This window comes from Aethalodelphis obliquidens, unplaced genomic scaffold (assembly GCF_003676395.1).
Source record: "Aethalodelphis obliquidens isolate GAN/ISIS:26980383/991018 unplaced genomic scaffold, ASM367639v1 scaffold23, whole genome shotgun sequence".
NCBI classification, from domain to species: Eukaryota; Metazoa; Chordata; class Mammalia; order Artiodactyla; family Delphinidae; genus Aethalodelphis; species Aethalodelphis obliquidens.
This window is the reverse complement of record NW_020837967.1, coordinates 9,927,488-9,950,890: the sequence shown is the minus strand read 5'-3', so window position 1 is coordinate 9,950,890 and position 23,403 is coordinate 9,927,488. Positions and strand designations below refer to the sequence as shown.

The 23,403-nt window shown below is 40.4% G+C and overlaps 1 long non-coding RNA gene across 1 annotated transcript in view; it reads right to left on the bottom strand.

Annotated features, from left to right (window-relative positions):
- Positions 1–15,744: 15,744 nt before the first annotated feature.
- LOC113628313 (uncharacterized) overlaps positions 15,745–23,403 on the bottom strand; it is a 66,443-nt gene continuing 58,784 nt past the window's right edge. Inside the window, exon 4 of the long non-coding RNA XR_003435982.1 lies at positions 15,745–16,684. This is a non-coding gene — a long non-coding RNA (uncharacterized LOC113628313). The remainder of the gene's footprint in view (positions 16,685–23,403) is intronic.

Below are 23,403 nucleotides of genomic sequence, written 5' to 3'. Positions count from 1 at the left end.
GGGGAAGCTGAAAGGAAGCTATTTGAAGAGAGAGGCCTGAACAGTATCTGGAAACTAATTTAAAATAATAAAAATATCATCTTCCTTTATAATCAGGTAGTACTATTTTCTAAAGAGGTTTGGGGATAATGATCTTGTCTTTTGCTAAACTGAACCCAGTTTTGACCACAGCCGTTACTAGCAAGGTGACCTTTCCCTAAACCATTAGCTTTGCCCCAGGCTTCCGTGGCCTAAAAGGCATCATTTGTTCTTTTAAGTACTGGCACTTGGCCACTTTTTCTCTCTAAAATTCCACATTCACGTGTCTGTCTGGTGATGAGCTTTCCATTTTTCTCTCCTTGCTCCAAGGATGTCCCCTATCGTACGGCAGGGTTTTTTTTTAATTGACTCTCAAATGATCTTGAAGGTAGCTCATGACATCAGATCCCAGGGCTCTCCACATGACTGGCAGCTCTTATAACTCTGTATGAACTTTTTAACGGTTTTGGAGAAAGATGTGTGTGTGTGTGTGTGTGTGTGTGTGTGTGTGTGTGTGTGTGTGTGTGTGTGTACACGTGTGTGTGAACTAATTCAAGAATCCCCCAGAGACCTTGTATTCCTTAGACCTCCAGCAGCCGCAGGCTGTGTTTCCCATTAAGGATTTATTTTCCGCTAAGAAGTGATCTTTCTGCCCCTGAAAGAGGTTCTATTTCCATTTAGTGCCTGTTAGAAGCTCCCTGAGATTGGATTGAGCAGTGGTCTCAGAATACAGATTTCAGGGCACATTATTCATACAGAAAATAAGATCAGGGCTGAGAAAATCCAGTTTTTGTGATAGGTGAGATGGAGAGATGCCATTCTCATCTGATTCCCGGTGATTCACTGAACCTGTGTCTTCACCCCTCCAGAGAACAGAGGGAACTAGTTCCTGCCTGCTCCTCCCTCGTTAGAGCCTTGTGTGTGCAATGACTTGACGCTTTTGGAGTTCTTCTGTGTACTTGCCTTGGGGGTGGAAGAATGATTGGGATTATCATGATTCAGCACTTACCAGTGGCCCTGTGTGAGACGGGCATTCTTGGGCTGACACACCAATAAGAATGGACCCGAGTTGTGTGAGATGCACCGAGTCACAGCCTGTTGATAAATAGGGATCCAGGAGTCGCACACGGGCTGGCCTCGGGTAAACCACGGCTGGCTCACACTCTATTTTTAGTTAATAGAGCTCTACTGAAATACGGCACAAGTACAAACCTTCTCACCCGTGGTTCGTCTGAGTCACATGTAATAGCTGTACAGAGTAAGGAGGTCACACTGAGCTATGTAAAGGTATAAAACAAAACTCGAGCCCGGTGCGGGCTCCAATGGCCATACACACCCCAAAGTCACTGTCTCCCTCTGGGCAGTAATCATCCAACTGTCCCCCAGCGTTCTCACCAGGAGGCCCCACCAGCTGCTCAGAGCTCACCCCGCTTTCTGCTGAGCACCCCGTGTCCCCCACACGGGCACACCCTCGGTTTGAGACAATTACGTCCATCTCACTTCCTGCAGCAACTTGTCTCCATTTGGTTGTTCCATCCCTCCTGCCACAGCCGAGCCCTGCCTATTGACTCTGATACATCTTTCACAGAATCTCATTTTCATCCCTGTCACTGGAGTCCAAATGCCAACATACTGATTTTTCTCGCTGTGACAAATACAGTATCTCTTCAGCAATCTCTTCAGATCTCCATCTCCTGGGAAAACATCTCCCCCCTCCCCCGAGCCTTTTCATAATATGGCATGCTCAGATCACCACCATCCCCCCCACCCATCCTTCACAAGCTCTTCCTGCACATTTTTCGTATCTGTTCTGAAATGGCATCTCTGCCCAAGTTCAGCCTCACTGGTTTCCTGCCTGCCTGTGTGTCTGGGAAGCCCCTTGGTCCATGGGACAAATCCTCCTGCCCCTCTAGGCTGTTGTCAGGCTTCATTTTAGCACTCCACCGATTACAGTAAGTTCTGTAATCAGATCAAAGCATTGGTCCCTGTTTGCTGGCCGGAATGGGGATGATTCCTCCTGACATAGCAAACAACCTCAAGAATTTCTTCTGAGGCAGCTGTGGGGCGCTCAGGCATGCGAAATCACAGGGCAAGTTCATACGTTCAAACATAATGATAGAGAGGATCATTTGACATGAAACTCATGCTCATGTGCTGGCTGCCTTGTCAGCTGGGCTGAAGGACGCACTTCTGCAGAGATGCCTCTTTGGAGAGTGTCACTCTTAGGCCATCTCAAAACACCCCAACTTGGGCCAATGTGGCCTTTGTCCTAGGAGTCAATTTGGTGTCCTTTTGATGAAGAAGCCCAGAATGTCTGGTCGGTCCCTGCCATCTGTGACCACAGGGATGTCTTCCTTAAGCTTTTGGATTGAAAAACAGTCAAATGAATATTTCTATCAATATCTGATCAATTTTTGATCAATTATCAAAATTATCAATAAGAAATTATCAAGTAAATTATCAACCTTACTTCTTTCTGTTTTATATATGCCCACTAAACTCTTAAGCAAGCAAATGATTCGTGGTTTGTAGAATCTTTTCATTGGCCTATTTTGCTATTAAAAAGTGGCTGAGAAGACCTCTCCTCAGCTCTTCCCAATGGCGTCTGGGAGAGTAATGCGTGCACACAGCCCTCCTGACTGTTTTCTCTGAGTATCTCTGGTATCTCAGGAATTTAAACGTTAAGGATGTTGACAGGCAGGCTGACATTCCCCATCTGAAGTCTGGAAGGAGATCAGTCCTGTGAAACAGATAGGCTGATCCTGAAATAAAGTTCCTTGGAGTATGAGTAAGGGAAAATCTCAGAAGCCAAGTATTATCAGGTGACAGAGGTGACTGCAGGGCCCACAGTGAGCAGTTAAAAAAATCAGAGAAGTCGCTATATATGTGAAATCTATTTCATCTCAAAAATTAAGTAAAATTTTAAAAATAAAAAAAATAAATCAGGGCTTCCCTGGTGTCACAGTGGTTAAGAATCCACCTGCCAATGCAGGAGACACGGGTTCGAGCCCTGGTCCGGGGAGATCCCACACACCACGGAGCAAGTAAGCCCGTGAGCCACAACTACTGAGCCTGCGCACCACAACTACCGAAGCCCATGTGCCTAGAGCCCGTGCTCCGCAACAAGAGAAGCCACCACAATGAGAAGCCCACACACTGCAACGAAGAGTAGCCCCCGCTCACCACAACTAGAGAAAGCCCGCGCACAGCAATGAAGACCCAGCACAGCCAAAACATAAATAAATAAAAATAAATAAATAAATCAGAGAAGTTGGCTTTTGTTCTTTTTTTCACATTCCCTTCCTTTATCATGTAGAAATGTAGGGAAAACAGATCATCTACTCTTCTTCCTTCCACCCTACTTGCTACATATTTTATTAATAATCTTCCTATATATTATCACAAAACTATTCTAATCACCAAGTTAATTAAAATTTGATTCAAGTCATAAGAATTATGAAATACACAAAATTAAAAGGTCTGAGAAGACAAGGAACACCGAGTTCCAGCACTTTGCACAATGCCAGCATGTAGTAGGTACTCACTAAACACTTTCAGAAAGGGATGAATGAAGGAATTGAAGAAATCTACTTCACGAGCTTGGGTTAAGAATTAAATGAGATGACTATTCCTGGCACAGAGTAGGTATTCAATACTTTCTCTTTTCCTTCCCCCACAAAATAGCTAGAAAAATCTCTCTCTATTCCAGACCACCACTCAGTTTTCACAAATAGCAGGTCAAGGATGTTCAGTTCACTACTTGACCAGTTCACCACGCATATCCAGGTCAGCATGCTCCTGAGGAGAGGTGGAACTCAGATTATAAAATCAGATACTGCCCCACACTGCCTCAGCTCTAGAACCCCCGGATGGTCTCAGCAAATACCTCCCTATGGAAAGGACGTGTTCAAGAGAATCTCTCCCCTGAACAGTGACTAGTCAAGGCTGAGTCCTGCTGTGTCCCTGCCTGTTGCTGCCTTTGGCCAGAGAGAAGTCTGAAGAAGGAATCCAGTTCTTGTTTACTTGGTCAGCCACAAGAGATGAGCAACAGAGGGATGGTGAGTAATTCTAGATCGCACTACACTTTTTATTTTAACGGTAAGCTGAGATCTTCCTGAGATGATTTGAGTATAATCCTTACCTAAGATATGGCAACAAACTTTCGACCTCTTGAGTTCTTTCCTTCCCTAGAAATCTTTGAACAATTTGTAAATCCTCATATATTTACCTAAAAGAAGAAAATCCTGTGTGGAAGGGCTCACTTCATTCCTCCACAGAGAAGCGTTCTCAGATGGTAGGACTCACATTATTACCTAGCATGCGTGAGTACAGTCTGGCTGAAGAAAACCATGGTTGAATAAACTTGCACATCAAACTCCTTAGAACAATTCCTACCAAACACTTAGCATTTTTCTCAAATAAAATAGCAATACCAACTGTACATTTTATTTAAGTAAATGTTTGGAAGTTCATTAAAAAGTAAACATGGAAGATCAGAATTTTTTATTGTGACCTTGGATCAGTATTTGTACTAAAGAATTAAAGAGAAATGGAACCATTATGTAATAATTTAATTTTTTTCATGTAAAGTTTCAACTTTGGTTTTTTATTTAAACTTTCATTGGTGGATTAAAATTGTCATCCATATTTACTTGTATGTGCATAATTCATTTTATGTACACATATGTGTACATTCCTAACTGAAACTTTGTTGTCAAATTCAAGTATCATTACCAACTTATGTAAAGTCCTTCTATAAGAGCCTCTTCTAACACCAACTGCTATATTGTGATTCATTTCTGGCAACAACCACGAGGAGTTAGCACAGACTCACAAGGAAAGGCACAGTGCACAGATGACTCCCCTCACTTCAGGTGCCAGCCTGCAGCAGTATCCCCAAGCCACCTGCACTTTTGTCCAACTGGCTCCAGATCCAGGGGATTTCCATGACCTAGGAAATAATTCACTAGGATAGCACTCAGGAGTCAGAAAAGCGCTACCATTTTGTTATAAAGAATACACATCAGGACCAGCTAAATGAAGACGCTCACGGGAAAAGATCTGAGAGGACCTTGAACACAGAGCTTCCGTGCCCTCTCCTTGTGGAACTGGGTGCATCACCCTCCTGGTACATTGATGTATCACCAACTAGGAAGCTCAGTAAGGTCCAGAGTTTTAATTAAGATTTCATTACATAGGCATGGAACTCAATCTCTATCCCACTTCCCTCCCTGGAGGTCAGGCTACCCAAAACCCCAACTCTCTCTTATCACATGGTTGGTCCTCACCCTGAAACACCTCATTAGCATGAACTCAGGGAACCAAGGGAGTCATGAATAACAAAGACACTCCCATCCCTTGAGAAATTCCAAGGTTGTCAGGAACCCAGGATAAAGACCAGACAAATTCTTTATTATAGTATAGAGCCCAGTGACACAAAACCAAACGGGATCAGGTGAAGCAATTCTATACACACCCAGCCTATTCTGGCCCAGGTACATGCCTTTCTTAGGGATGTCTTAGAGTGTTAACTTTAGAGCATCTACAAGGATGAAGTGGCTCACTTATCTTTCCAGCTATCCTTCATAATTGTTGATTCCCTTGGCTACAACTTAAAATTTTACATTATGTGATTAAGACCTCTAAGAAGCTACAGGAGAAACCTGGCAGCCGTCACCATGACCAAGTAACCCAAGTTAACATCACCAAGCATGGGACCATGGACATCACGTGTCTCTTCATATGATGCACTAAGAAGGAGACAACTTCACTTTTGTAGTATTACCACCAAAAATTCATAGCTTGAACCTATTCATAAGGAAACATTACATAAACATACACTGAGAGGTGGTTTACAAAATAACTGGCCTGTACTCTTCGAAAATGGCAAGGTCATGAAAACAAAGACAGAGTGAGGGATGGTTCCAGAAAAAGGAGACTAAAGAGACATGACAGCTAAGTGGAATTCACTACTCTGAGTTGGATCCAGGACAGAGAAAAAGGTAGACATTATCAGGTCAATTGATATAATTTGTATATGGACGGTGGATCCAATAGTATGATTACACCAATGTTATATTTCCTAGTTTGGATAACTGTGTTGTGTACAAGGAGGGCACATGTAAGAGACTTTACTTGTTCTTAGAAAACATACGCTGACATATTTAGGACTCGCCATGACGTGTCTGTCCTTCACTCTCAGAAGATCCCTCCTGAGAGACGGAATGGGGCGGGGGTCACAAATGATAAAGCAAATAGGGTAAAATGTGGGCAATAAGTGATATTCTTGCTAAAGGGTGTATAGAGGGTCTTTGGACCATATTTGCAACTTTTCTCATTAAGTCACAAATTATATCAAAATAAAAAGCTTTTTTAAAGAATCCATGTGTGAAGAGGGAGGAAATGTGTAATGTTGCAAAGAAAATACTCATAACTAACTGGCTTTAAAGAAACACGGACAGAGGTGCTGTGATTTTGGTGCCTGCCTCTTGTACTAAATTTGGAGATCTTGGTAAAAAGATGTTCTCATTGATTATTATTATTCTTAAGATTATTTGAAAACATTTTTTCAACTTAAATCTCTGTTTTCCCCGTTCTCACTGAATGGGGAATTTTTTTCCTTCTTTTTTTTGCATTTAGCACGTGCAGAGTTCTGTGCTTTTTACTGCAGGAAACGCAGCTTTGAACAAAGCATGCTCCCTACGCAGTGAGCTTACAGTTTTATAGGGCAGACAGGCCCTCTCATAGTCAACTGTTTACATGTGATAGGAATTGAAACCTGAAAGTGATACGAAGTGCTATAAGAGCACACAAGTCTGAGGTCCTGCTGAGTTTTGAGATGAGAGGAATTGGTCAGGGGAGGAGAAGGTGGAAAGCCATCCCCAGGCAAGTGGTCTCCCCACCCCTGGGCAGCCCTGATGAAACCTATCACTACCTCTTACTACAAAGGAACGTTCATGTCATTTCCTCAATATTTCTTCCAGAACCAGGTGTCAATGACTTAAAGTTGAAAGGAAGTTTCATAACCATTTCCTCTTCTACTTTTCCTCCCATGCTCTCTTCTCCTCTTCATCCCCGGCATCTTGGCAGGGGTGAATTTGTGCCTAATTATTCAATCAGCAACCAGTGGGCAAGAATTGGAATTTAGCTCTGACCTCTGATGAGCCTGGGTAGCACAATCGAGGTTTTAGTTTGGCCAGAATCATAAGCAAAGATAAGCAAATCCTGGCTCAGGTAAGAATGAAATTTGGTTAATGACCTTTTGATGGAACTGACAGAAGGTGATTCTTGACTGGTTTGGTTGCAGAAAGTTTCACACACTACATGTGGACACCATCTGCTATCTTTCCTTGTACCTAAACAGAGAAACTGGAAATGAACTGAGAAATCAGAGAGGGTCAGAATAATTCTTGATGTATAATGTTTAATGCTATAAAAATCTGCCCCATAGAAAAACGTTGCATTAGTTCTAGCATTCAGATAGGAGACTCCAAATGGATTCCTGTAATATATAGTTTACAAATCTTCTCTAATCCTCACACTTCCTCTCTTTTAGAAACCACAGACAAGCAATAAATGTCAGTGACATATCCAAAGAGCCCTGTTCATTCGGTTCTAAGAGCTTGGGGGTGGTCCACACGTTTTTCAATAGTAGGTGAGACCATTAGAAATCATGGCGCCTCTATATGATTTTTTCACACCCCTACAGATAGCTCTGACCAACTGAAAAAAATAGAAAAGTAGAAATAGCACCTTTATTTTGTCAAGATGGATGAAATCAGACTCCTCCTTGCATTTGGTACTATCATGACAAAAGGAACAATTGCAGCTTCACTGTACAGTAGAAAGATTTATGGCTGGAAAGCATTCTTTCCTCCCTTGAGTAAGAACATTTGGAATTATTAACAAAAATGCTGTGACTGACTATTTCTTGACTGGAATTTTTTATAATACTATTGGTGTGGTCCAATCAACTGGAAAAATAAAGTTTGGTTTAATTATATATACGTAGATAAAGATATTGATATAGTGAGACAGAGAGGGAGAAAGTATTTTTATAATTTAACTCATGAATTTTGGGCCTTACATGCACATGATTAGTTTTTTGCCATCATATGCTTGGAGCAATTAAAAATGACAATTTCTCATCATAAGTATTTGCAAAGCTCCAGTTTAGTTCAGGGCACCTGAAAATCGTATACTTACTGTCCTCCAAGAAAGATCTCTAAAGTTAGTATCAGCAGTGTGACTCTGTTTATTTGTAGTTAGGATAACCAGGAAATTGAGGTGAGATATTAATCACATCCTTTCAACACACGGCAAATTCAGTTATAGTGTAGTCAAACATTCGAGAGATTAAGCAGGCTAGTTGTCCTAAATATGTTCTTTTTCATGGGAGGCTTCAAAGGATATTCATGATCTGGACTTGGGACCCCCTTTTCACTGTCCTGCCTTTCTCTTTACTTAAAGCCAAATGGGAAAGGAAGATGGAGGCAGGTAAGAACATTAATCCACTTTAGAGGCCGTGCAAGCAATAGATGAAATCATTTAGCAAAAAATAAAGTCTTTGGGGGCATATCAGAGGCGCTAAGATGACTAAGAACTTGGGCCTCTGGGTTTACATTCCCATCTAAACCCACATGTAGATCCCCAGCTTCCTGTTGCCTCTAGGCTTGGACCACCCGGTTCCCGTGTCTCAGCTTGGATGCCTTGCCATCCCACCCCAGCACCGGGTCCCCTCCCTCCTCACATTCAGAGTTTAATGAGTCCTTCTCATTATTCCAGACATTAGCCATTGATTTACTTTGCCCAAACTTCATCTTGCATTTAAGTGTTTTCTTTATCCCCCTTTTTGTTTTTCTCATCGCTTAATGCTTGATCTTTTCAAGACCCTGTATAAAAAGACATATCACCTCCAATACTTGAAGCTTCTTGGTTCACTCCCTTGCAAAGAACTTCACAGTTCCTGTCTTTCTGGCTCGGCTTCAGCTATAATTATTTACTTGTCAGTGTTTTCCTTCTCTGTTACCTTTTTTTTTTAATTTATTAAAAAAATTTTTTTTGAGTATAATTGATTTATAATATTGTGTTAGTTTCAGGTGTACAGCAAAGTGAATCAGTTATACATATACATATATCCACTCTTTTTTATATTCTTTTCCTGTATAGGTCATTACAGAGTATTGGGTAGGGTTCCCTGTGCTATACAGTAGGCCCTTATTAGTTATCTATTTTATATATAGTAGTGTGTATTTTCCATTTACTTTTTTTCTCATCTGCTGTGACCTTTAACTCTAGAACTACATTGAAAAGCATGACACACTTGGATACAGGTTGTGTGAAGAGAGATGCTTCAAAGAAAATTGCCCAGCGTGGTGAGCGCTTCAGCCTCCATGTCTGCTCTTCCCGATGGGCTGTTTTGAAAGAGGCATCTTGTTTCTACCATTTTACCTGACTTGATTTATTTTCGGTCCAAAACCACAAAGTTGGTTAGACACACACTAAAGAGAAATTGTGTAAGTTATTAGAATGAAAAAAACCAAAGTTTTGTGCTTTTTTACAAAGTAGTGAAAAACATAAGTAACAACATAATAAACCGTAAACTGAAGACCACTGAAAAGTGATTTCTCTTATTAGGCAAATCGTTACTGCTTATTCCTGTTAAAATAACTCTTTGGGTCCCTACTTGAGCCATACCCTATGGGACAGCAAAATGGAGAAGAACTTTTTCTCCCCCCCTCAAGCTGAGAGCAGCAAGAATGCATTTTGTTAGTAGAACTTGTTGTAAATCACTGCCAAAGGGAGAAACTTTTTGCAAGTTTGTCACGGTAAATCAATGTATTTGTTGTGGGTCAAAGAATGGCAGAAGATACATGGAAACCTGATGCTGATCGCTTGGTTACAAATGACTTGCAGATGTTCAAATGTGTTTCCCAATTAAAAAGAATAAGACAAAATGCCAGCCAGCCTGGCAAGAAGGGGCCAGACACCTGCCTAAAAACAATGAGAATCAAAGTAAGCGGCAACCACCGAGATAACCCTGAAACTTCCTTCCTAAAGGCTAATAATAGCCCTTTCCATGTTCTTTTTTCATGTGAACTACAGATTCCTAGACTAAATACATATCCAGTGTATCCTGGTAATTTCTCAGCACAGATGAGACGTACTTAGTTTTGCAACTTTGGTGACATTGTGCTTTATCAGGAGCCTGGTTCTAATTCCTTCATTTCTCTACCAGCTGATTGCAGGTCACTCCTTCAGAGTATCCTGGCAGGGCCTGGCACCAGGTTCCAAATGACTACCAGCTGCCTGCTTGCTCTTCACGCTCAAAATAAAGATTCAGGAGAATTTTCATAATGTGAAATCAATTTGTATCAATTTTCATAACTGATAAACCCTTTGGTTCTCTTACCAGTTTGAGATAGAGATCAACTCTTAAGTCGGATCATTTCTCAAAAACAGATGAAGCAAATCGCTGGCAGGCACTCTAGCCTGAGATGAAGGAGCTACAGGTCACCCACTGCAAAAAGCAAGTTTGTTTTTCAGGCCAAGAGGCAAATACTCAGTTACCTTCTAGAATAGTCAGACCTCACTGAGTCCCAACTTTCACATTTATAGGCAAGTCTGATGAATGGATTAAAGGATTTGCAGACTCTGGGAACACATACAGGTGAGAAAATGGATTATGAAAGCCCACAAGGATTAATCAAACATTCTAAACTTCTTATTTTATTGTGAATGTCATAAAGACATCATTGTATCATGGTTCAAGATACACTGTAGTTAGACTCTGTGGATATGTAATTTTCATTCAAAGACTAGAACAAAGAATCCTTTTCAACATCCTTTTAAAATAAGTTTAGGAAAATATCAAATCAGTAAGCTCTCCAGATAAGGAGACAATAAGCATTACTTTTAAAAGAAATCATTTTTCCCTCCATAAATAGTGGGAAATGTTGTTTCTTTGTTCACATACATATATCTTCTTTGTGCTCTGGGAGGATTTTAATTTCCAGTAGCAAGTGGTGTGGGGACTTTTGGAGTTTGGCTTAATGTTTATTCTTGAAAGATTTGTTTTGGTTAACTGCATTTAAACCTATTTAAAAGGTATAATTAAAATAGGATGTTGAGGCCAAACATTTTTAGAGTCTATTGCTTTGGCAGTTTAATTTTATGCAGAAAAACCCTCCCAAAAAACAATGAAGCCCACTTAAATGAACACCTGCTCAAAGACTAGCCTTGTAGAAAAGATCATATCTGAAATCAAACAAATATAAATTTTAAAAAGCCACATGATGAAACGATACATCATTACTCTTGGTATGCCTATAATGAAATGCCTATAATGAAATGCCTATAATGCCTATAATAATGCCTATAATGCCTATAATGAAATGCCTATAATGAAATGCCTATAATGAAATAATGAATATTTATACAATATGATGATGAAACAGAATATAGATAACCACGTGGTCATTTTTACTTCCAGTCTCAATTAATCACAATCATTCTTAGTAATTTTCAGATGAAAATATAAACAGATATAAAAGCCATTAAAATGAAGATATTCATAAATTTATTCATATTCTTGCATGGCACACAATGCATAACAAAAGTGCACATGCAAACATCAAACTAGCAACTGAAAATTTTTCAGAGATTTGCCTTATTAAAATAATCTTCATTTCCAACATTTCCAAAGTTCAATTAAAGGGTAAGCTGTCTATTTTTTTTTGTATATCATTCTTATGGAATTTTTTAAGTGTCATTTACTTTTATAAATTTGAAAACTCAGAAAAGATAAGGCTTTTCTGGATATTACTTAGCTACAGTCCCCCCACTTCCATTCTCTAATAGCTATTCAAAACATTTTCACTTTAAGATTACCCTATTTTAAATAAATGCTGGAGAGGGTGTGGAGAAAAGGGAACCCTCTTGCACTGTTGGTGGGAATGTAGATTGATACAGCCACTATGGAGAACAGTATGGAAGTTCCTTAAAAAACTAAAAATACAACTACCATATGACCCAGCAATCCCACTACTGGGCATATACCCTAAGAAAACCATAATTCAAAGAGTCATGTACCACAATGTTCATTGCAGCTCTATTTACAATAGCCAGGACATGGAAGCAACCTAAGTGTCCATCGACAGATGAATGGATAAAGAAGATGTGGCACACATATACAATGGAATATTACTCAACCATAAAAGGAAACAAAATTGAGTTATTTGTAGTGAGGTGGATGGACCTAGAGTCTGTCATACAGAGTGAAGTAATTCAGAAAGAGAAAAACAAATACCATATGCTAACACATATATATGGAATCTAAAAAAAAAAATGGTTTTGAAGAACCTAGGGGCAGGATGGGAATAAAGACACAGACATAGAGAATGGACTTGAGGACATGGGGAGGGGGAAGCATAAGCTTGGATGAAGTGAGAGAGTGGCATGGACGTATATACACTACCAAATGTAAAATAGATAGCCAGTGGGAAGCAGCCGCATAGCACAGGGAGATCAGCTCGGTGCTTTGTGACCACCTAGAGGGGTGGGAAAGGAAGGGTGGGAGGGAGATGCAAGAGGGAGGAGATATGGGGGTGTATGTATATGTATAGCTGATTCACTTCGTTATAAAGCAGAAACTAACACACTATTGTAAAGCAATTATACTCCAATAAAGATGCTAAAATAAAATTACCCTATTTTACATTTACATAAGGCTGTAAATTACATCTAGTACACTGAGATAAGATTTCAGCGTCTCCTTAAGTATAATGATCCGATCATACTTCAAACATTTCTCCAAAGAGAATGAAAATTCTTTGGACAGAGTCCATGCATGAAAATTAATATTTATTTCATTACAGAATTTTTTTCTGATGTAGAACATGTAAGCAAAATCACTCTTTGTAGCACTTGACTCATTCTGTATTTAATTATTCATAGAAGAATCCTGAGTTGGCATCTGGGATGGCATTTCAGTTGGCATCTACCACCATATGAAACCTCTGGAAGCTTTCTGACCAGCATTTTCAGGAGTCCTATCAACTAGGATTTCTACAGACTAACACAGTTGGGAAACATGCTCTCAGAACATGTTTACAGCCTTGAAGAGCTGACATGATTCCTGAGGTAGTTTACAGAAGAGGAAGTCTTGATAAGGTATTGATATTAGAGGAATAAGGAGCTAAACAGGCTTTTCCTGTGATTCGTAAATGGAAACATATGACAACTCTATTTTTATTTATTCCATTTTATAAACAAAGACTTTAAAAGCTTTTGTGTACTCTAATTCCCCTAGAAAAACTAGGAGACTTGTAAGAATTTCTGTTAGGTTTTATAAACACTAAACTGGAAGTTCACTCAGGTCTCGGGGGTCCACTTACGTTTAAAAGGTTCCCATGAACTAGAACTGCGGCCCCTGAGATGTGCACGAACCCTGGTGGCCACATTTTCACAGGAAAACACCAAGTAGAAGGAAGGGCAGCTTGAGAGCCGTGCGCAATTGCTTCTCACGTAATCTGTGCAATTCCTTGCCGCCTAGAAGGAAGCAAATTTGCCTGGAGAAGAAGGGGCTCACTCCTGCAAAGTAGAAGAAAATGACAGAGGAAACCCATAAAACACAAACAGCAATGCCTGTTTTTTGGCCCCTTGTCCCTTCTCCTGGTTCCATGATGCATCCTCTTCCTGGTTACTAACGGCTAATCCTGGCCAAGGTGCTAACCAATGTTCAAGCCCTGACCTCTCCCCGACTTTCTTTCCTTGTTTGTTTCTTTGTTTATTACTTATTTATTAAACTGAGGTATAATTGACATATAACATTATATTTGTGTCATGTGTATAACATAATGATTCGATATTTATACACACTGCAAAATGATCACCACAAAAAGTCTAGCGAATATCCATCACCATACGTAGTTACGATTTTTTTGGACCTTTTAAGATCTACTCTTTTAGCAACTTTCAAATATGCAATACAGTATTGTTAACTGTGGTCACCATGCTGTATGTTACATCCCCATAACTTACTTATTTTATAACTGGAAGTTTGTACTTTTCGATCCTCTTCACCCGTTTTGCCCCCTCTTCATCCCCCACTTCCTCTGGCAACCACCAGTCTGCTCTCTGTATCTGTGAGGCTGGTTTTGGTTTTTGTTTTAAATTCCACAGGTAAGTGAGATCACATAGTATTTGTCTTTCTTGGTCTGACTTATCTCACTCAGCATAACGCCCTCCTGGTCCATCCGTGTCATTGCAAGTGGAAAGATTTCATTCTTTTTTCATGGCTGAATAATACCTCATTGTATTTATACACCACATCTTCTTTATCCATTCATCCACTGATGGACACTCAGGTTGTTTCCATGTCTAGGCTGTTACAAACAATGCTGCAACGAACACGGTGAATGTATCTTTTCAAATTAGTGTTTTCATTTTCTTCTGATAAATACCCAGAAGTGGGATTGCTGGATCATATGGTAGCTCTATTTTTAACTTTTTGAGGAACCTCCATGCTTTTTTCCATGGTGGCTACACTGGTTTATTGTAGCCTTTGTGTACAAAATCGTCATCACAGCTCAAGGCAATGAATTAATAACAACAATAACAATACATGTGGAGTAGCTACCATGGGTCAGGGGCTTCACACACTCCCTTGCTTAAACTTCATAACCCTACTGAATAGGAATTATTCTCAAATGTTCCAAATGAAGGTTTAGAGATGTAAGGAATTTGTCCAAGGTTACACCTCTTATAAGTGGCAAATCTATAGGTCGGATGCCAAATCCAATGCTCATGCCTCTTCATCATGCTGCTTGTGATGAACTTTCAGACTATGTGAGAGGAGAGGGGGGAGACATTGTTTTATAAAGGGGTTCTCCTATTCCACCCTTATTCCCGTCACACAGATGAGAGCCTCCGCATGTGGTTGACTCCAAGGCCAGATTTCTTCTAGGTGTTGCTCAAGCTGTTTTATATTGCTTTACCAAATCCAAGTATAGTCTCTTAAACCATACGTGACCTAGATTACAACCTAGATAAAAACAACTTTATAAATCATCACTAGATTAGGGTGAGAGTTTAGGTCACTCAAGTGGCCCCAAACAGGGGATTTATTTCACGTTTGGGATCAATTTGGTAATGCAGGGTAATTGCTGCATTACGACAGCCTCTGATTCCTCTGGCCTGGATTGGCTACGACCAGGGAAGCCTGTTAGGGCTTTTCCCCACACAGTATAGTGTATGAGAGACTGCCCATGGGAGATGAGTTTTGTCTCATTTTCTAGTTTCTTGCTTTCAGTGCACTGGATGAGCCTCTGTTCCCCTGTCTATTCTATCTCACTTCCTCACCACAGCCTTCATTTTGTGTACGGTACTTGCTGGGTCTGTAATATTCCTGTGCGTTCATTGATTCATCAGTAAATATTTATTTTCTCCTAAGTATTCAGCATCTTGAACACAATCAATGAGGAAGACCTAGTCCTCTCAGGGGTTCTTATCTCTTACTCTTGATCTTCTTGGTTGGTTCAGATCTGACATAAAGCACGGTTACCCAGAACTAGCACAATGGGTCTCCACTAGTCACAGCGTAACAGAGAAGAACAAACCTGACTCCATATTGGATCTATTCCTTTAGCTCTAACCCTGTGCTCTGTTGCTTGTGCTTAGTCATGCTGGCTCTGAGCCTTTTGTAAAAGAATGTTGCCTATAGCCTGAAATATGCAGGAGAGCCCATACTCAAGGCTCTGACCTTTAAAGGTATAACACTTTTCCATTCATATGGAGATAAAAAGTTGCAGAGTAGAGAAGATCCTTCGTCTTGTTAGAGGTTTACAGGAACCTGTGACCAGACCTATGTGGACAGCTGCAGGAATGAAGGATTCCAGCATGCAGAAGTTCACGACCAGCCACAGCCTCTCCCCTTTCAGTCTAGAAGAAGCCTGCATTCCAACCCAGGCAAGATGGTTCTTTGGGACGCGAGTTCACCATCTTCTCTGTCTGCCAGCTTTCCGAATAAAGTTGCAATTCCTTGCCCTAACACCTCGTCTCTCAGTTTATTGGCCTGTCGTGTGGCGAGAGGTATGAGCTTGGACTAGATAACAATAAGCATGGCTGAAGTTGATAAAGGGTTAGTGTTATTTCCAGAGCTGCCAAAGGTGCTGCAGGAAGTACTAATTTCCCTGTTGCCAGGAGGGCCTGCAGCTCTTGAACAGTGTGGATTCTCCTAAGCATCTGGATTTAGATGATTAAAGAACTTTCCTAACCTTGATAAATTGTCCCTTGGTCCTGGATATTCTATACGTGGGTTTGATAACATCTCTTTATCTGACAGCAGAGGGGCTTCTGATCCAGAATGGCTTCGATTCACACGGTGGATGATTTTCTCTGGAAAATGAAGAAAGGTGATCTGGTTCATTTCCTTTGATGCTTTTGAACAAGACAGATGATTATCCCGGGTGCAATGATTCGAATGTGTGGGAGGCCATCCTTTGTAGTAGGGAGTTTCTTTCTTCCCAGGCCTTCCCTAAATGAAGTTTTATCTTACAGATCCATCTCTAATTTGAAATTCCCTGTGCATGACGTGAATAAACCTTCAGTTCTTGAACTGTATGGTCCTCTTGGCTTCTTCAATATTGAATGAATTCTTGAGTAAGGTCTGTGGGAGGACAATTTGCATTAATTATGATCACATCTGAAATTCTTGTCTTGACCATTCAGTAATCTAAGTAATCTAATTATTCCCATTTTTGTATTCAACCTAAAACAGAAGGAAATGATATAGTAGATACAAGGGTTTTCTTGGGAGGTATTTAGACCAGAAAAATGATTTTGAAATGGCATCCTCTTTTTTTCTTTTTTTTTTGCGTTACGCGGGCCTCTCACTGTTGTGGCCTCTCCCGTTGCGGAGCACACGCTCCGGACGCGCAGGCTCAGCGGCCACGGCTCACGGGCCCACCGCTCCGCGGCATGTGGGATCTTCGCAGACCGGGGCACGAACCCGTGTCCCCTGCATCGGCAGGCGGACTCTTAATCACTGTGCCACCAGGGAAGCCCCTTTCTTTTTTTGAAGTAGCGTCCTTTCTTCCAATAATATTAGAAACTAATATGTAAAAAGATCATAGGATTGTTCTTATTAAAATGGAGTACGTAGCCTTCTTCCATCTTGTCCCTGCTTTCCTTTCATCTGTCTGCACCTCTCCCATTCATGTGGGACTTTGAGAAAGGCCTGTATGGACATCTAGAAGTAGAGTTTGAAAATGACAAAACTAGATTATCTATCTCTACACACTAGAAGGTGTCCCATTTGAGATACATTATACATTTTTCAGTTTAGAGATATTTGGCCCCCTACAGATGAAATGCTTTTTTTTTTTTTTGTTTAATATCCTTTGCTTTATAGAATCCTCTTAACAGCCCCAAGAATTAAAAACATTACACAGGACAAGGTCTATGAGGTCAGGAACCATGTCTGTCTTCCTCACCTTTGTAGTCCCAATGGCACAGAGTAGGTGCTCAATAAATGTTCGTTGAATAACATTAATTAGTTTCCATTAATTTATTAAAAGTGTTCATTTTATCTTGTTTTTCTAATTTGCATCAATTTATGCTCCTGTACTTTCATCTGCAAAACAGTATTTTGTCCACAGGGGTTATTGGAGAGACTAAATGCATTTAGCACAAAGTAGGCACTTACTTAATATTTGTCAATAAGTGAAGAATGGTGCCTTTTTAACATAGCTAAGTGTTTGAACTTACTGAATTAGTAATTTGCTTTCTTATCTTCATAGGGTAGGGTTGTTTGGGTTTTTTACCTGGAAATCAGTCTAATCAGCAAATAGTAATAAATTTGCCTTTTACATAACTCTTAAAGTGTTATGAGGATTTCTGTTGGGATAACTTTCTCTGTTGTGTTTTGCAGAGATTACAAAACAAAGTATTTTACAATGGAAACAGCCATTTTGATTTAATTCACCAATAACTCAAAAGCAGCTGCAGGCAATCTTTTTCTATGTTCCAAAAAGAAAAAAAATTAAAAACTGGCCTCAAAAGAAGCAAGGAAAAATTTAACCCCAAAGGATCACGTTTTGGAAAGTTTCAATGGAATGAAACGTGGAGTTACAATAGAAATGTCTTAACGACTACAGCTTCTACTGGAGTGAAGAGCATAATGCATATTGTGGTAGCCAACTTAATTTACTCTGTAATCGTACCAGACAGCAAACAGGATACAAACGAAGAGAACAGGGACGCCTTTTCAAATGAATAGCTGGTCAGAAAATATTGACAAAGGGTATTTGTCAGCAAAAAAAAAAAAATAGAAATGGGACCTATATGGATGTCGTTGTTCCCTCTATTCCTTTACAAGGTATTCATTTAAAAGGAATTTCCTATTCTCTCATGTAGTTTACTTGTCAGATGGTACAATTACAGTTATTTTGCAGAGTCAATTTTCTGTTATATAATCACACAGACTTGTGTCTAATGCAACAGAAAATTGCCTGGGTGGAATAACTTTCAGGTGTTGGTTTGACTCGAGGGGTTTTGTGTTTGCTTTTCGGTCACAAAGTTTTCTTTTTGTTCAAATTCTATCCCAGAGAAATCTGAGTACCAACCCCACTCAGGAGAAGCACTATATGTAGCTGTGAGAGAGTGGGTGTTCGAATCAGATAACACTGGTGTGGAATTCTGGTTCTACCACCTACCTACCATTGATTTGTGGGTATATCCCTGTTGCCGACACATCTTCTTGATGAGACAAAGCTGAGTTTACCACTTACTGCCGTGAGGGAGAGCACCACCTCCAAATAGTTCTGGAAGCATCTTGGGAGGAAAAGGGCAAGGTTGGATCTTACCGAGCATTTGAAGTTTGGTTGAAAGGTGAGTTTTTCAAAGCTGAGCCATGATTCGAATCGAGTTAGGATCACAGTACAACAGTCCAGGATTAACGAAAAGAATGAGGTGAGGGTTTTCAAACCAAGGATTCAAAGAATTTTAGGGCACCGACTGTCTGTTGATACTTTCCATTGAAGGGGTGACGGATCTTGCTGGTAAGTTTCTGAAGTGAACATTCCAACCATTTGCCCAGCAAGACACTCGCTGGAACAGTAAAGTAATGCTAATTCTACCTGGAGTCAAACTTCTTGAAAATAGACATCATGCCTCTATCGTGGTCTGTGCCACAGAACCAAATACATAGCCTGAGCCCAAGAAATAGCTGTTGATCAGAATGGGCTCCCCAAGCCCCCTCGCCCCACCCCCTTTAATCCCAGACAGAGGGTAGAGCCTGGCTCAGAAGATACTGTGTTTCCAAGGACACCTTGGAGCTCTCTCTGCTTGACATTTAAACAGTTTAGTCAAATTCAATCTCAAATTGAATCAGTTCAGAAGTCTTTAATGGGGGAGACAATGCCTAAGGCTTTGGGAAACATACTGTCAAGACTCTTTCTTCCCTTCAGTCTTCTGGAATAGTTGTGTGGGAGCCTTAAAGGTAACCTTGCCAACAGGAGATGGGGTTTCCCTGCTCAGAAGCAGACCTCCCTGTGGATCCTGGGAATTTCAGCAGGAGTCGAAGGACTGCCCGTGAGATTTCTCTGCAAAGGATTTCATGCCATTGCACGTTCTCCCTGGAAGTCACATTCCTGACTGAGCCGCGCTGTGAGCTGGATGGATTTGTTCCTCTCCTTAGAATCTCAAATGTCCCGGGAGAAGAAAAGGACCACTGTGTCTGGCACACCTTGGCGCTATCTCTTCTCAGTTCAGTTCTGCCTATTTATTCCTCATGCCTTCTCTTTCTTTCTTTGAAGTCCCTTGGTATTATTCCAGCTCTTAATAGCCTACCTTCTGATGTTTTCCCAAACAAAGCATCCTTGTGTCAACTGTCAAATACTTACGCTCGACTTTGCTTTTTGGACAAATAGGAAGAGGCTGTTAGAAAAGTTTTAGTTCTCTTCATTATTTTAAAACAGCAATTAAGACACCAGCCAGAACCCTCTTGTGCTCTATTGGAAACAAACCCACCCTCCTCAGCCTTCCCTAGAATTGAATTATTGAAGCTTGATGTTATTTTGGTTTTCATGCAGCCCAACCCCTTAAGAGCAATTTCATCCTTTCTTAGGTCTGATAACCAGTCCGAGTGCCAATTCTCTGAGGTACCTGAGATAGAATCTTACAAGACCATAATTTCATTTTCCTTATCTGTATTATATCATTTCCTGCCACATAACAGCTCTTAACATTGTTTGTATTGCCTTTATTATATCTGTGAATGAAGTTAGTAGAACGTATGCCATTTAAAATACGTGGAAGATTTTAAAATCATTTTGGTAAAATGATTTTAGCATACCTAGAGGAGTTGGCTTCCCTCTTTCAAATGGTACTGTAATCATACCATTCCAAAGCATAATAGTCATTCCTTATATTTTTCTTATTAATTAGAGTCTTCTGACCAATTTTGTTACCTACTCTATACGTTTCTGCTCAGTTTAAGACAGTCAACAACCAAGTTCTTTACATATTTTGTACCAACCCCTCGTAATAGGCTTCAGGGTTGAAAAATCAGTCTCTGTTTTCTTCTGGGTAACCGATGTTCATTTTAATGGAAAAATAATAATTATTTGAATTGTACTATTCCTTTAATGGAAACAGCAATCCATGGCTCTGGGACTCGTCTAACCATCTTGGCTGCACTTTGAAATAACAGTCTTACTATTACAGGGAAGAACCGAATCTGGGCTATCATTTTAACTCAATCTAAAAAGCAGAAAAATGTTCTACCAGCTATTGTCACAGAATTGAAGAAGATTATACTGCCTTGTGACTAGTTTCCAGGAAACCAAGATGCACATCTATTCCTAAGGCTTGCTCTTTACCTTTTCCTAAAAACCCCTGAGCCCCTTGGAAGAGGATGGGGTATGGCCCCCCTCACGATACATGGGCTCTGTTATCTGCCACTGTATTAGCATCTCAGGAGCCAATGAAGTGACCAGGTGAGCTATGGCAAATTATTTAATGAACTCTGCTATAGCCATGAGTGTTTTATGAATTCAATATGTTGGGATCCAAGTTTGTGAGGGATGAGCTATACTAAGTCTTCAAACTAATTGTTTAATGGCAGAATTAACGTCTTACAGGAAATTTAGAGTCTTGCAAACCAAAGCACAGCACTCCATCTCTATGTGGGATCTAATGAAAAATTCTATCCCTTTCTGCCCATACACAAATTTTCATTTCTGGGACAAATCTCTTTCAAATATTTTTAAGACTTGCCTCCTGACAAAAAGGAATACTTTTACTGTGATTTCCAGTGGAGTTGTAATATGATGGCTAGGTGGAAGCCTTTCTGTTATATAAGAAGTTTCTCACCACTTTTTGAATTGCAGAGTCAAGGGCTGACTGTCCAAGTATCACCAACTCCATGTTGACAAGGCGAAGCTGAGTTTATTGCTGTGCGGGGGAGCTCCACAGAGCTTTGATAGCATCTTGAAATGGGAAGGACACGATTGAATATTGTTGACATTTTTAAATTTGGTTTGTTGGAGAGTAAACACTTTTCTTCTATACTCTTAGTTTCAGTATTGAAGCTCTGCAAATTAAACTGACAAATGATATATTAGCAAGAGAAAAGGCAGCTTTTTATTCACCTAAATTTGTGGGAGTTCACAGAAAACTGTGACTCAAAAGATGGTTAGAATTGGGGGCTTTATATACCATCTTAATAAAGGAAGATGAGTGGGAAAAAGGGTACCTATCTGTTAGGTGATTTCTTATACCAGTGCCAATCTCTTTTTTTTTGTTTTTAAAGATTTTTTTGATGTGGACTATTTTTTTTAAGTCGTTATTGAATTTGTTACAAAATTGTTTCTCTTTTATGTTTTGGTTTTTTGGCCGTGAGCCATGTGGGATCTTAGCTCCCTGACCAGGGATTGAACCTGCACCCCCTGTATTGGAAAGTGACGTCTTAATCACTGGACCACCAGGGAAGTCCTAGCCAGTGCCAATTTCTGATTTCTCACGTTCAGTGACAGGAGTGACTCTCTGGTTGCAAAACTCCTAGGGAGGGGATTTATGATGGTTGAATTATTTGGGGAGGCTCTGTTTTCTGGACAGATAAGGAGAGTTCAAGAAAAAAATATCTCTTTGAAAAGAGTGGTATATTCCAGATCACTTCAGGTTTAAGGTAGGTCTTTCTATGAGGGGGCAGAGGAGGGGGATGCTTGATTAGGACTGACTAAAGATCATGCTGTAATACAATACTTCAGGATTGTTGGGAAAGACAAGGGAAGACATTTTAGGCAAAGAATCCAAACTTGGTATGAAAACTATGCTTTCTATAGAAGAGCTGGTGGGTCCCATAAACTGTTCCTATAGTGAACAATTAAGTTATTTTCCTGGGAAAGAGAGTCTTGGAATAGTAAAGTTATGCTAATGAATATCATGGAACATTCAGCTCAAGTGCATGTGGACCGCAGGTTGCATGGGGGTGGGTGGTTTCTGTTCTCACCAGTCAGCACACTGGACTCCTGCTGTTTCTTTGGCTCACATACCAGCTACTGTGTCCTTTATATCTGTCTGTCTTTGGCAAGACTCTTTCAATCACTTTTAATTGCTTTTGATAATAACTTCATTTATACTTTGAAAAGGTTGATCTTTCGGCCCTTCATTTAATGTTGAAGTGTTCTGACACCCAGATCACGTGCACTACCTCTTACATTTATGGAGATCCAACACGTGAAATATATAAACATCTGAGTGCGTGCCGGCCGCCTCTCACTGGCATCAGGTCTCTGCCAGTTTTAGTTGTATCTCCCAGGCCTGTCACATGGTAGGTACCCCAGAAGGATTTTAATAATTTCCACTTCATAGACTTCTGAAGCCCAAGAGTGTTTGCGTTTTCAGCTTATGAAACTTCTAGCCATATCAACGTTCCATCAAAAGAACCCTAATGAGGTCCAGTGCTTTGGAAAGAGTACAGAGGAGCAAGCTGGACGTGGCTGATTGGAGGGACCCAGGCCACATTCTAAAAGGAGATCGCAGCGATGGAAAACGTGCCCTTTTCCCTCTTTTAAGGTCTCCCAGCTCCTTGATCCGGGCCACCCCCATCCCCTCAAGATCTTTCAACGTAGAGCCAGATTTCGGTCTGCACTTCTTAGCTTAAGATGACCTCCTTCAAAAGCAAAATTGACCTGTTCCCAACGTCTGTTACTCGGGAACTTTCTCTAGGATAACAGTTAAGAGTAGACAACTAGGTTATTCCTCCAAAAGAGCACATTCATACTGTACTGAGAGACCCCCGTCTTCACCCCTGTGTCTTTCCTTGATTCTCACACCTCCACACTCACAACACTCCTGACACCATGTGTGGCGGAGTTTGCCCTG